The 14,509-nt window shown below is 43.1% G+C and overlaps 1 pseudogene across 1 annotated transcript; it reads left to right on the top strand.

Moving 5' to 3' along the window:
• The first annotated feature begins 1,154 nt into the window (after positions 1-1,154).
• LOC143553404 (acyl-CoA C20 Delta5-desaturase-like) lies at positions 1,155-14,056 on the top strand (annotated as a pseudogene). The gene is made up of 5 exons (XR_013138829.1): positions 1,155-1,499; positions 1,871-1,976; positions 13,251-13,513; positions 13,595-13,701; positions 13,812-14,056. The product of XR_013138829.1 is annotated as an acyl-CoA C20 Delta5-desaturase-like (transcript).
• The last annotated feature ends 453 nt before the right edge of the window (positions 14,057-14,509 follow it).

Below are 14,509 nucleotides of genomic sequence, written 5' to 3'. Positions count from 1 at the left end.
GTCGCATCACACGGTCACCCATCTAGTATATATATATATATATATATATATATATATATATTATATGGCAACTTATGAAGTTGTCCTTTTCAAACTTTTGCCACATACTTTTCGTAAATATACCTTCTGCCCCTTAAGTTTATGCACAAACTCTATTGAATTAGACTTTTGTCACCAAATATCACATATCTTTATTACAAACTTTATTTCACTAGACTTTTGTCACCATTCTTTGCATATATATTTGTTATATTTACAAACTTTGATTTATTAGACGTTTAGGATAAAAGTTTCACATGTATATTTTTTGGTTTTCAACTTTCATAAGCGATGATGTTTATTATATGCACATTTATGTGTGAATGAGAAGACAAATTGACATGAACCATATGTTATTATGTATTTTACCAACTATCCTCACACGCTCGCTAGCAGTCGTCAGTAGGGGTGCAAACGAGCCGAGTCGATCCCGAGCCTGACCAGGCACGAGCTCGGCTCGTTTAACTTACGAGCCGAGCTCGAGTTCGAGCTCGGCTCGTTTCGAGCTCTATTTCCAAAGCTCGAGCTCGGCTCGTGAGTAGATTTTCAAGCTCGAGCTCGGCTCGGGCTCGGTTCGTTTACCATTTATAAGTTATTTTTTAAATAATATAAATATATTTTTTTATATTATAATTTTCTGTATAAAATAATATATATTATTTAGTTATCTTTATTTATTTTTTATAACACTATATATATATATATATATATATTAATAATTATTAAATATATATTTCAAAAATATAAATTGCAGGCTCGTTTAGGCTCGCGAGCCGGCTCGAGCTCGATAAGTGAAGCTCGGGCTCGATTAAGGTCGGCTCGTTCAAGCTTTTGAACGAGCCGATCTCAAATAGCTCGCGAACAGCTTGGCTCATCACAAACTGATCACAAAATGTAAAAGAAAAAAAAGCACTATTCACTCAATAAGTTTAAACGTGTGTGTATATATATATAAAATTTAGTAAAAAAATTGTATTAAATGATAATGAGACCCAAAGTGCTTGGGACATGACACGTTTGTTAACAGATTTCAACTACCCTCTTTATAAAAATTTGTACTCTAAGCATTTATAAAAACTATCAAATCCTACACACATTTTTCTCACCATTAGAAAATGAAAAATTTGATCACAGTTTTGGAAGGTATAGAGGCCTTTGAATATGGAAAAATACCTCTATCAGATGTGATGGTTACAAGAAAGAGAAACCTTTTAATGGGTCGTACATGGAGGACTGTTGATATCCAAGTGGCTGTAGGAATGTTAGCTCTTCATTTGCTCGCCCTTTTCGCACCGTTTACATTTACTTGGGGTTCATTCTGGGCATGCGTTGCCAACTATGTGTTGCGTGGGCTCTTTGGCATAACTTTGTCGTATCACCGTAACCTAGCACATCACAGTCTCAAGCTGCCCAAGTGGCTTGAGTACACCTTTGCTTATCTTGGAGTCCTAGCTTTGCAGGTTCTTTTTAATTTTTTCTTTCATGTTTCATGCATGTATTGCTTACCCGCGGCAATCAACTGAACTTGTCCTCAACGTAGAGTGACATTAAGAGAAATTGTCACTAAACTGTGATTTAGCTGCACTGTTCCATAAAACTACTAACAAGTCTTAAAGTTTACTCAAATATATTAACCCTGTGTTTTAAAATCCTTTTAAGAAAAACAAAAGATTGTTTCTATTAAAGGAACGAATGCATTCCAAATCTTATTTTTCTCTTGTGTAGGTAATTTACCAAACGCTACATTTAGTATACTTATGTTTGACAGTTTACTATGTCACCAGCATCAACGCTCTTATGTTAACCTATTTTCACTCATATATGTATATAGAGGGATCCCATATTTTGGGTAAGCATGCATAGATATCACCATCAGTATGTTGATTCCGAGAAAGATCCACATTCCCCAACCTTCGGAGTCTGGTTTAGTCATATGGGTTGTGAAGAAACACGAAACGTACCAGGCATAGTTCGGATCGTCTTCTACGGGATGATGTAACCAAATCTCGCTCTCATCCGCTCAGACCTGCAATGGTTTCCGGGGGTGTGGAGGTGACTGCTAAGAAATCTCGAGGATCTCTTGTTTACAGACACAAAAATGGTTATGGTGGTGGCTCTTATTGAGAACCGCAACCCTTAATAAGGAGGTGGAGACCTCCTTATATAGGGAGCCTCATGGCCACCATCATGGTACCCTAATGGGCCTAGCCCAGTTAGGGTTACCTCCACAAAACTCCCTCAGCCCAATAATATTGTATTAGTCCATATAATAAAATAAGCCAGACATAATAAATTAAGGTCGTAAGCCAGGTTTAGTACCATACCCCTACAAGCCCTTCAAGTCCAGTGTTGCTCATAGGCGTGCAAGCGTTTAGGTGGAGTGCTGGACTTCATAAGGTGTGTTAGGATATGAGGCGGTTTTTCCCCTTTCTTCGGCCTTGTCTTTATTGTCTTTTAGTTTTGAGAGGTTTTCTCCATGATGGTGACATGTTGTGGTCCTTATGATAATAATGGTGCACTGGCATGGATAAGATATAGCACGCATCATAACAATAGTGGCGCGGGGCCTGATAAAAGATAGAGTGCGCATCTCGATAATAATGTAATGCAACTTGCGCGCGAGGCAGCTTACGAGCTATAAAAATAATGAAGCTTGCGCGCGAGGCGACTTACGAGCTATAAAATAATGGAGCATGCGCGAGTTGCGGCTTCTGAGCTATAATATGATGATAATGACTGGCCCACAAGGGCCTCTTCTACGCAGGATGACTATCCCAACTTGTTTTCAAAATAATAATGGAGGCACAAACGGCCAGATAATAATAATAATGTCATAGGTGCTTGTGCGACTCGTAGCCGAACCTGCAAAAACCTATCAACTAAAAGTGGATGTATTACAAGGTTCCCATCCTCGGGCCAATTATGAGGTGTGCCCAACCTACGTTGGCGCGTGGCCGTTTGGGATATTATTAGGCTCCCGACCTTTATGTTTGGCGCGTGGCCATGTGGGATATTATTAGGCTCCCGACCTTTATGTTTGGCGCGTGGCCATGTGGGATATTATTAGGCTCCCGACCTTTATGTTTGGCGCGTGGCCACGTGGGATATTATTAGGCTTCCGACCTTTATACAAGGTGCGCGCAGTGATCAACTCCGCAGAGCTCTCGTGAGCAGAGAAGGCATGCCAACCACTTGGGCTAAGCTTATGGAAGCATCGTGAGTCTTCGCGCGAAATGAAAAACAAATTGCCCAAGACAGAGCAAGAGATAAAGGGCATCAAACAGAAGCACCACGCAACAAGGAAAGGAGGGGCAAACAAAACTCCGTATGGTCCAGGTTGCAACAAACCAATTATTCTCCTGCAGAAAAGCAAGCGCAACAAAGTTCACCCCAACCCCAAAAAGACATTCTTAATCGCGGAGAAGGTGACAAGAAGGAAGGCGGCAGAGAGCCTAACAGACCTCTACCAAGAATATGGACTCCCCTCACCAAAACGCCTTCACAAGTGTTAAGCACAGAGAATGTCCAGTTTAAAAATCCCAGGCCATTACTCCATAAGGGACCACCGAACAGTGGCAAATATTGTGAGTTTCACAAATTCACATGGCATAACACCGATGCATGCCATTATTTGAAGGATGCGATCGAAAAAGATGTGAAATCAGGCAAGTTGGCTCACCTGGTAAAAAATACAAGACCAGAGAACGAACAACCAGACGGAGCCTCAGCCAGTAAAAAATTCAAAAGAATCTCTGTAGTTGAAGGAAGAAGGCAAGGGCAAGGATCGAGGAAGAGAAGCGCGCAAATCCAAGGGGATTGGCGCGAGCAACAAGTAATTTTTCCAAGAATCAGAGGAGGCCCGTCTATCAGCAGTCCTCTAGTCATCACTACACACATCGCCCATTATGAGGTGTCAAGAGTCCTGGTGGACACCGGTAGTGAGTCAGACATCATGTATGAGCAATGTTTCAGGAAGTTGGATCCAGCAGACCAAGCAAGGCTCGAAGTTGTGAGTGCACCAATCTCGGGTGTCTCAAACGAAATTATTCATCTCCTAGGTCAGATACAATTCGAACTAACTATGGGGGATGAGAAGCACAAGCGAGCTGAAATTGTCAACTTCCTGGTCTTGCCCACCACTTCATGCCATAGTATGATCTTGGGTAGAGGAACGATTGCCCAATTCAACGCCATACCGTCACCAGCGCATGGCGCATTGGGGTTCCCAACACCAACAGGAGTAACATTTGTGTACCGAGATCATTTATGCGCAGTAATAAGTATACCTCGAGAGGGGAGAATGAAGCTTCCAGTGGCAAACAACGCGCCAGAGGAATGGATTCTCAACCCAAAATTCCCAGAACAAACAATCACAATCGGAGCTACGATATCAGATGACACAAGAGTGAGAATGAAAAGATTGCTCACAACGTATATGTCAGTCTTCGCGTGGCAACATTCTGATATGACTGGGGTTCCGCGAGACCTGGCGCAGCACTCTCTCAACACATTCAAGTCCGTGGAGCCAATTGCTCAAAAGAAAAGAGTCATGGGAGACGAGAAGACAGAGGCCATGAATGAGCAAGTAGAATATCTACTGCGCGCGAATATCATTCGCCCAATACGATATCAAACATGGGTAGCCAATCCTGTGATGGTAAAGAAGAGCAATGGGTCATGGAGAATGTGCATTGATTTCAAGGACCTCAACAAGGCGTGTCCAAAAGATTGTTACCCCCTCCCAAACATTGACATGAAGGTGGACTCTGTGGTGCCATTTAAGCTCAAATGTTTCCTGGATGCCTATAAGGGCTATCACCAAATTCAAATGGCACCACAGGATGAAGACAAGACTACTTTCAGAACTGACAAGGGTGTTTTCTGTTACACAAAAATGCCCTTTGGTTTGAAGAATGCAGGAGCCACTTACCAAAGACTCATGGATGCAATTTTCAACGAGCAGATTGGAAAAAACTTAGAAGTCTACGTGGATGATTTGGTGATTAAAAGCAGGGAGGAAAAACAAATGCTCAAAGACATCGAAGAAACCCTTCGGCGCCTAAAGGAAGTAAACATGAAGCTCAACCCGAGCAAATGCACATTCGGCGTGGAAGAAGGGAAATTTCTCGGCGTAATGGTCACCAAGGATGGTTTCAAGGTGAACCCAGAGAAGGTGGAGGCTATCCTCGGCATGCCCTCACCATCCACCATAAAGGAAGTTCAAAAGTTGAATGGTAGATTGGTATCAATTAACAGGTTCCTAGCAAACCATGCAAGCAAATCTACCCCATTCATTAACACATTGAGAAATTGCTTAAAGAAAAGCCAATTCAAGTGGACGCCTGAGGCCGAGCAAGCTTTCAGTGAGATAAAAGAATGTCTGATAAATCTGCCTGCGCTCACAGCTCCACTACCTGGTGAAACTTTAACGTTGTACCCGTCCGCAGGAGAGCGCGCCATTGGCGCAGTATTATTGGTGGATCGCAAGGGAATCCAAACACCAATTTATTATGTAAGTCGGGTGCTGACAGATCCTGAGACGCGCTACACCATCATAGAAAAGTTAGTTTTATCACTAACGCATGCGTCGCGCAAGCTTCACAGTTATTTCAATGGTCATCCTATTGAAGTCCTGACTGATTACAACATCCAGCAAGTCTTGCGACGACCCGCGCTCTCAGGAAGGCTGACAAAATGGGCGCTGGAATTAGGGGAGCACACGATCACCTATAAGCCTCGTCCAGCAATCAAGGGACAAGTCTTAGTTGATTTCATCGCAGAAATCCCTAAAGGAAAAGTCGAAGAGGCTCAGCGCGAAGTAGACCCTCCGCAAGCCAATAATGAAGAAAACGTTTGGAGATTATTCACTGATGGAGCTTCAAACAACGAAGGGTCCGGCGCAGGCCTCAAACTGGTGGATCCAGAAAATCATGAGTATACTTACGCAATCAGGTTGGATTTCAAGAGTACCAACAATGAAGCTGAGTATGAAGCCCTGCTGGCTGGTTTGTGCATCGCGCACAAGTTCGGAGTTAAAAAGCTAGAGGCTCATGTAGATTCATACCTGGTAGCAGCATAAGTCAATGGCCTTTTTGATGCCAAGGAGAACACCATGCCTCTGTATCTAGAGCAGGCGAAGAAACTCACCGAACAATTTGACTTTTTCAGAATCATACACATTTCGCGCAGTGAAAATAAGTCTGCCGACGCGCTAAGCAAGATGGCATCAACCAGCTTCGATCATTTTGGCAAAGATGTCAGGGTGGAAGTAATGAGCAACCCGTCAGTGGGAGCGAAGTCTGTTCTTGTAATTCATACAACACCTTCATCATGGATAACTCCAATAATGGAATTCTTGAAGGAGGGAAAGGTACCAAACGATCGCGCACAGGCGAGGAAGATAAGACACAAGTCGCAGAACTACGAAATGCTCGATGGTACGTTATATCTACGCTCTTATCTTGGACCACTCATGAAATGCCTAGACGCTGAGGAAGCAAGCTATGTGATCAGAGAGATACACGAAGGAATCTGTGGAATACATGCTGGCCCGCGCATGGTGATCACCAAGGCAATGAACACAGGTTACTATTGGCCAGGCATGTACTTGGACGCGTTAAAAGAGATCCAAAAATGCAAAGCGTGTCAGAGCTATGCGCTAAATACCATGCGGCCAAAGAACAACTTGATTCCGGTGACCTCTGCATGGCCTTTCCACAAGTGGGCAATCGATATTGTGGGTCCCTTACCACAAGCGCCAGGGCGAGTAAAGTTTTTGGTAGTGGCAGTAGACTATTTCATAAAATGGGTTGAAGCCAAGCCACTGGCAAAAATCATAGCCGAGGCAATGAAGCAATTTATATGGAGTCACATCGTATGCCGTTTTGGCCTGCCCATGGAAATCGTGAGCGACAATGCCAAACAATTCACTGACAGAAAGATATCCAGTTGGTTCAAGGAATTGCACATCAATCAGGTCTTCACTTCAGTATACCACCCTCAAGGGAATGGCCAAGTGGAACGCGCGAACCAAAGCTTGCTGAATGGGCTGAAGAAAAGGTTGGAGGGAGAGTCCCATGCATGGGTCTAGGAGTTACCTAATGTCTTGTGGGCGCACAGGACATTAAGCAAAACCAGCAATGGCGAGTCCCCGTTCAGCCTAACCTATGGAACGGAGGCTATGATTCCAGCAGAGATTGGATGCCCATCCTATAGAGTGCTCATGATGAGTAAGACGGATAGCGAGCAAGAAAGGAGGTTGGATCTCAATTTACTTGAGGGACGCAGAGAGGCGGCTATCATCAGTGAAGCCAAATACATGTAAAAGCTAGAAAAATACTACAAATCAGCGCGTGAAAGTATGCCACTTCAAGAATAATGATTTTGTCCTTCGGAACAATGAAGCTAGTCGCGCAATACCCCCGGGAAAGATGTCTCCCAACTGGGAGGGACCTTATCAAGTCTCGGAAGAATTGGGAAAAGGCGCATACGCTTTAAAAGATTTAAATGGAAAGAAGATCCCGCGCACATGGAACGCAGCACAACTTAGAAAATGCTTCATGTAAAAGTTGTCAAGTTTGTAATCAAGGCTTTTAAGCCATTATAAATAATGATACGCTCTATGCGTTCTATTACCTTTTGCATACATGTTTCACACTTCCCTTTATTAATTTTGAGCAATATGACAACATTGTATTGACATCAAACTAAAAATAAAACGAAGTAAAACATACATGCGCGAGCTTCAAGCTCAGACGCGTTAACGAGTTTTAACTCTAAAACGTCAGGGCCTTAGCCCAATAATATGAGCCTTAGCTCAAATTACTCATAGCATCCATCCTACGTATTGCGCAGCTGGACCATAAAAATACCTAAGCACAACTAAGGCAAAGCACATGCCAAAGCATAGTTGTTAAGGTCTCAAGTCGGGGCCGCGCATAGGATTATAATGGATATAGGCAGAGTAACACATACTGACACGTAAAGGCTAAAAAACTCATTCATAATTCCCTATAATAAATGCACGATAACGTCGCGCAAAAGAGGAATAATGAAATGCCAAGGCACGTGTCAGCATATTCAGAATATCGCAAAATAACTTGAAATATGACAACTGTTAAGGATTAAGTAAAAATAATTTCCTTACAACCTTGTTCAAGTTTCAATGTGTAAGCATACCTTATATTCAACAAGCACACACATGCAATATAAAGAGATGAATTGGGAATGCGCAAGATGCGAATAAGGGAAAAACAAAATTTCATTCCGAAACATAGAAGTTTACAAATTTACAAATGATGAGGTAAAAACTACAAACAAAAAAAAAAAAAAAACAAGAAGGGCTTTTCAAGTCTCTATGTTAATATCAGCCTCTTCATCTTCCTCATCATTATTTCCTCCTCAGCATCTGGCGCAACCCGCTCCTCGTCATCTCCAAACTTACCATAATCAAGCTGTTCATCTTGAATATAGTCGTCTTCTGTCATGATAGCGTCAGGAGTAGGTCCTTTGGCCACGCCAGAGCCGCTGGCAGAGGTAGCGTTGCCCGCGCCATCATCATTGCCACCAGTCCCTTCACATTCATCAAGTAATTTCTTTAAAGCGCCAAGATCGGGCTGGTCAGCAAGCGCGGTTATCTGCAAGTCACAAGGAACAGTATAAGTACAAAAAATTATGAAAATAAGTCAGGTAAACTCATTAAGGTTAAAATACCTGCTCAAGGATGGGAATTGGAGTATTCAAGTACTTCTCCCCCACCTCAGCCATGTCAGCGAAGACAGCGTCGAGCTGATAAGGGTAGTCAGATGGATTCTTCTTTAGCATGCCATATTCATAACCATCCTTAAACCCCTCAGCCCGACCCACCAAGCGCGACGCCGCATTACAGTCCATCACAAGGGTCTGAAACTCGTCTGAGTATTTCATGGCATAAGCGCAACGAGTCACACCCTGTGAAATCAGCCATTGACGGTCCTGCGCGAGGGAAGAAACAGACGTCTCAAGAGCAGGGATTTGAGAGTTTAACAACTTAACAGTTTCCTTGGCTTGTTTTAGCTCTTCTTTGTCAGACGCTGCTGCCGCCAAGGCTTCATTCTTTTCCGCTCGCGCAGCATCGAGCTCTTTCTTCAAGCGCGCAACCTCACTCTCCAATAAAGATTTTTCAGTATTAACCTGCGCAATAGTTTGGTCATGCGCCTCCACTGCCAACTCCAGGTCACGCGCTCGACGCGCGTACTTGGCCGCATCTGCCTCTGCCACTTGCAGTTTCTCCCGCGCAGCTTGCAGCTCAAGCCCGCGCTTCATAAAAGCAGCGTTGGAACTTGCCCGGTTCTCGCTAAGTTCTGCTTGGAGTTTCTCAGCTTTCTCTCGGGCATCAGAAATATTCCAAGCAGAAATCTTAGCCTCTTGCTTGGCCTCCGCAAGGGCATCACTTACCTTTATATAATCATTGCGAAGCTCTTGGGAGGCAGCAAAAAACGCAGGACCCAGCAAAAAGGTGGTCATTAAGCAAATCCACGCGGAGCGCGGTCCTCTTGAAACCTCCTTTCAGCTGGAGGAACAGAGTGAGCCCAAAAGTCTTCACATACGCCCAAGGATTGGAATGAGCTCTCTTCAGTGATACTCCAGCTCGGGCGGTATATGTGATCGGCTCCCTACAAACACAAAGCAACGCAAAGAAACGTTTTAGTTATCTAAACACTAATTTGGAAGTCTGCACAGCGGAGCAAAATAAACTTATACCTGAGGAGAACTGGCAGAAAGATTAGCGCCAGCTGATGAGCTCCTGCCTGCCCCATGAGAAAAAGGCCGCGCCACGAAATTTCGTGGCGCTATAGGGCTTACGCGGGCCACCATCAGAATTTTCAAAATTAACCTTCTCATCATCCTCTATAACAGGTCTCTTCTCTTGCGACTTGGAAGAATCAAAAATAGTCTCACGAGGAGGGCTGCGCGCAGGAGGAGGTGAGGGAGGTCTTGACACTGTTAGAGCAGCGCGAAAAATAGTCTCCTGCTCCTTAGTGATCCCAATGAGGGGAGATTCAATACTTGTTGGAGCAGGAGCAGAACTAACGGCGCCAGCGCTAGCAGTGCCACCAGCAGCTTGTGTGCCAGCTATAATTCCTATGAAAAAACCAACAAGGAGAAATGATTCATGACTTGAACTAAAGAAAAAAATCAGACAATCAAAGCGCAATAAATACCTTGGCGCACCGCAGTCCGCGAATTAAGCATCGCCATGAAGTCCATTTTCCCCCTTTTTGAGGGCAAAACAGAGGACTTCAAAACAACCTTCGGCATAGCCTTGGCACCTTGCTGCGCCTGAGGTTGAGCCACCAACGTTGCCGGCTCTACAAACATTTGAGTGAACAAAGCTTCATTAATAACTCTATCGGAATCACGCTCATAAAACCACAAAATATAAACAAAGTATACCTGTTGGAGAGGACGAAACAGCAGGCGCAGCACCGCTTCCCTTGTCCGCCGCGCGCAGAGATGAGGTGGCAGCACCATACCTCGTGTGGACTGGAGGATTGCCCATACCTTGAGGCAAAGAAGACGAGGAAAACTTGGAAGTAAAACCCTTGGTTTTCTCAAGTCCCTTCACTTGAGTAGGAGGAAGATTCTGGGCAACAGAGGCATCATCTTTTTTCTGTTTTTTTACTGGCCCCTGCGCCAGTTTTGCCTTTAGCCTTGCGCTTGAGTTTTTGCGTTTCAGCTTCTGCCTCCTCCCCTCCCTCTTCCACAGCCTCCAACTCATAATTAGCGAGCGCATCTACAATACGCGCAACAGAAATGTTAAAACCAAATTTGGTATTCTAAGGGCCTAAACACAAATACAAGGGCTTACTAGGCGCATCGCTGTCAAAGCAAAATTCTAAGTCGACAGGGATGAACATATCATCGAAGCGATCAGGGAAAGCAACTTCCCCAGCGTTCAGGGCGACAGAGCCACCTTCTGTATGCTCGTCATAGACGGCGTGGATGTATTCCTTGCTTTCTGTATAAAACAAGACAAGTGATATCAGCAAAATGAATTATACTCGCGCAAAATTAATGCAATGAACAAACAACCCACCTGAGCCATCAACATGGATGACAGGCTCAGTCTCACTGTCAGTCCACCTCTTGCTCATACCAACCCCCACCAACGCTTCCTCTCAAATATTCTTGGCGGGGGATGGTTCAGCAGTTAATTTTTTAACCCACGCGCCAGATGGATTTTTAAGAACGTCATCATCCGAATGGGAATAACACCAGCCTTTATATAAAAGAATTTTTCAGCCTAGTCATGAAGGCTTTTGATGGTAACAGTGCAGCACTTAACCTTCTGACTGCGCGGTGTGAATGAGAACCAAGAATCTTGGATTTTCGGCTTATAAAAATATTGAAAGCGCCGAGGGGTGGGCTCCTCGCGCTGAGCTTTGCACATGAACTCAAAATGAGTCATGCGCACTAATCCACAGGGATGGACTTGAGATATATGAATCCCGTAAAATTGGAGGAGCGCACCTATAAACCTCGTCATCGGAAGACAAAGATTATAGTGGGTGAAAAAGTGAGAATATAAAGAGATATAGCCGGCGGGAGGATCCGCCGCCGTTTGCCCGGTCGCCGGGAGCAGACAACCATACTCAGGGAGAAAACCCTGAGAGGCGACGAGATTATCAAAATCAGGTTGTTTCAACTTGCAGGGAATCTCATCCCATCTCTTCACTTCCTTGTTCTTCCCTCCCTCCTCCGACAAGGCCTCGGCAACCCGAGTACCCTTGCCGGTTTTCTTCAAAGTAGACATAACCACTGATTTTACACGGCCTTTACTAGGGGAAATTGTGGTGTCTGGGTTATCAGACATACAATTGCGAATCGAACAATATGGTTACTTTAAGCACGGAATTCAGGGACAAAGACGAAAGCTCTTAATCGGAATGTAAATGATAGGCAAAAGCTCTAAAAATGACAGTGGAGATGAAGAAAAAACCGTTCAAAAGGTTTGGTTTTATAGGCCCAGGAGAGAGAGAGAGAAACAAGTAATAATCAGATCTACGCTCACGCGCCCCCACTCGCAGGCGTAGGTCAACATAAGCGCGACACGTGTTCCTGACACTGTATGAGGAGACGTGAAAAGCCACTGTAGCACCTCGAGCACACGAAAGGTCTGACACATAACGTCTCCATCTCTGATGCATGTCAACACCAACCAACCACGTGCATTGACGATTCGTTTTAACCAAAGGGATGGAATTTCGCGCAATGCGCGTACAAGAAAAGAAAAAGAAAAAACAAGCCCTATTGAAAAAGCAAACTATTAAGTCTAATATCTATCTTACCTCGCTCGCGCGAGACAAGACACACATTAGACTGGGGGGCTTGAAGGGGTATGTACCCGCCTTAACATCGAGCGGGGCGGGTCAACCCACAAGATATAGACAAGAGGCTTGAAATCAGGATGTCATGAAGACACAAAGCCAAAACCTATACGCAAGCGCATGAAACATCCGCGCGTGGCGCATATCACATATGCACACAACACACACATTTAGTATGAGAATAAAGAGAAGACCTTGCGCATCCCCGGAATAGGCGCATAAAGGCCGCGCGTAAGCGACACACAACAAATGAGACAATAGTCTAATCCAAATCAGGATAAGGACAACCATGATTGTACTCATCATACAACCTTCCAGAAGGTATCTTTTAAGTAATAAAGAATGTGCTGATGTTGACAGCTGCCAATGAAGGGTGGACAACTCAGCAAAGCCCATGTGCCACCGCGTGATGGCACATGGGTCAGGTGAAATACCTTGGTCAGAGAATAATCAATGAAAAAGCACCAGGTGTCCTAGGTACACGTGGCGCGAAGCAATAGGAGGAGGCCAAAAAGGTCCTAATTGGGTCTGAGCCCAATCATTGGAAACCCTAATACTATAAATACCACACCACCTCCACAGTTTGAGGCAGGCAAGAAAATATATTCTAAGTCCTTTACTCATTTTCACATCCTGATTATCCTCTCCTACAATATCTGATTCTCACACCGGAGGGTTACCCCAAAGAGGACCCCTCTGTCCCTTTCTGAGGGGGTAAGCTCACGGTGCTGTTCGTTTTGTAGGTGGAAGAACTCGTATCTCGGAAAACCATCGGTGATATAGCACACTCGTACCCGAGGAACGTTTGATCGTATACAAGTAAGTCGATACACGCTTCTTCAGGTTGGCTCTTCGATAGCGGTTACATTCTTGAAAAGGTACATTGTATGCTCATGTTACAAACTAACGTTAAGAAAAAACTTAAATGATTATCTTGGCTGAGTTGAAGATCTAATCATGTATAGTATCAAGAGCGTAAAAGCGTAGAGGACTTGAAGAATCAAGCATTTTATAGATTCATTAAAAGAACATATCTACTGCATTCATTTGCCTTTGCAGTCCTCGTTTATGTTTTTGGTGGATTTACATACCTCGTATGGGTCGTGGTAAGACATTTATTTAACTACTATTCAACTTTGTGTAGCAATTACTGAAATGAATTGATGTGCTCAAGATATAAATTGTAGGGAGTTTCAACCATATCAGAATATCATTTGACTTTTCTAGTGAATTCAGTTTGTCATATATGGGGAAATCAAGCTTGGAACACCGGTGATCTCTCCAAGAATAATTGGTATGTTTACAAGAAAATATATAATTCATTTACATATTTAACTAGCATTTTACATTATTATATTTGGTAGTTACATACTAGATTGATAATTAGAAATTATCTATATTCAGGTGGGTGGCATTGCTTACTTTTGGAGAAGGGTGGCATAATAATCACCATGCATTTGAGTATTCAGCTCGACATGGATTAGAATGGTGGCAAATCGACTTTTGCTGGTATATAATAAGATTTCTTGAAGCAGTAGGTTTAGCAACCAATGTCAAATTACCAACCGCAGATCACAAACTTAAGAAGTCGTTCGCTTCTTCTAACAAGTTCAAGTGATCATAGCTGAAAACTATATATGTGTGTATGCACGCGTAATGAAACTTTTAAGAACTTATGTATTATGAATAAATAAATGTACACAATGTTATTTGTCTGTACTACTTGTTATAAATATTTTTTATTGTGCCTTTTGGAAGTACTACCATACGTTATTATTCTTCTATAACTTTGAATAAATTGTATCAACCAGTAAATATCCTATTTATATATATAGAATATATAGTAGTATGGATATCCGCTCTATGCAACGGTATAACTAATATAGCATCTAATCCAACATGTGTGTAACGTCCCGGATTTTTCATTTTGCGTTGGTGTCATCGTAAATATATCTACAAACTATATATATACATATATATATATATATTATAATGATAAAAGAGTAATTCTAGAAAACTATGTCGGTTATTGGTAATTTTAAATCTCAAACATTGATTAACATGATCCGATAGCTATGATTTATATCTAGTCTTTCTAGAAA

This window comes from Bidens hawaiensis, unplaced genomic scaffold (genome assembly GCF_021521415.1).
Source record: "Bidens hawaiensis isolate Kalapana, Puna unplaced genomic scaffold, B.hawaiensis_p1.1 tig00017188_1, whole genome shotgun sequence".
Lineage (NCBI taxonomy): Eukaryota > Viridiplantae > Streptophyta > Magnoliopsida > Asterales > Asteraceae > Bidens > Bidens hawaiensis.
This window is presented reverse-complemented; position numbering and strand designations above follow the sequence as displayed.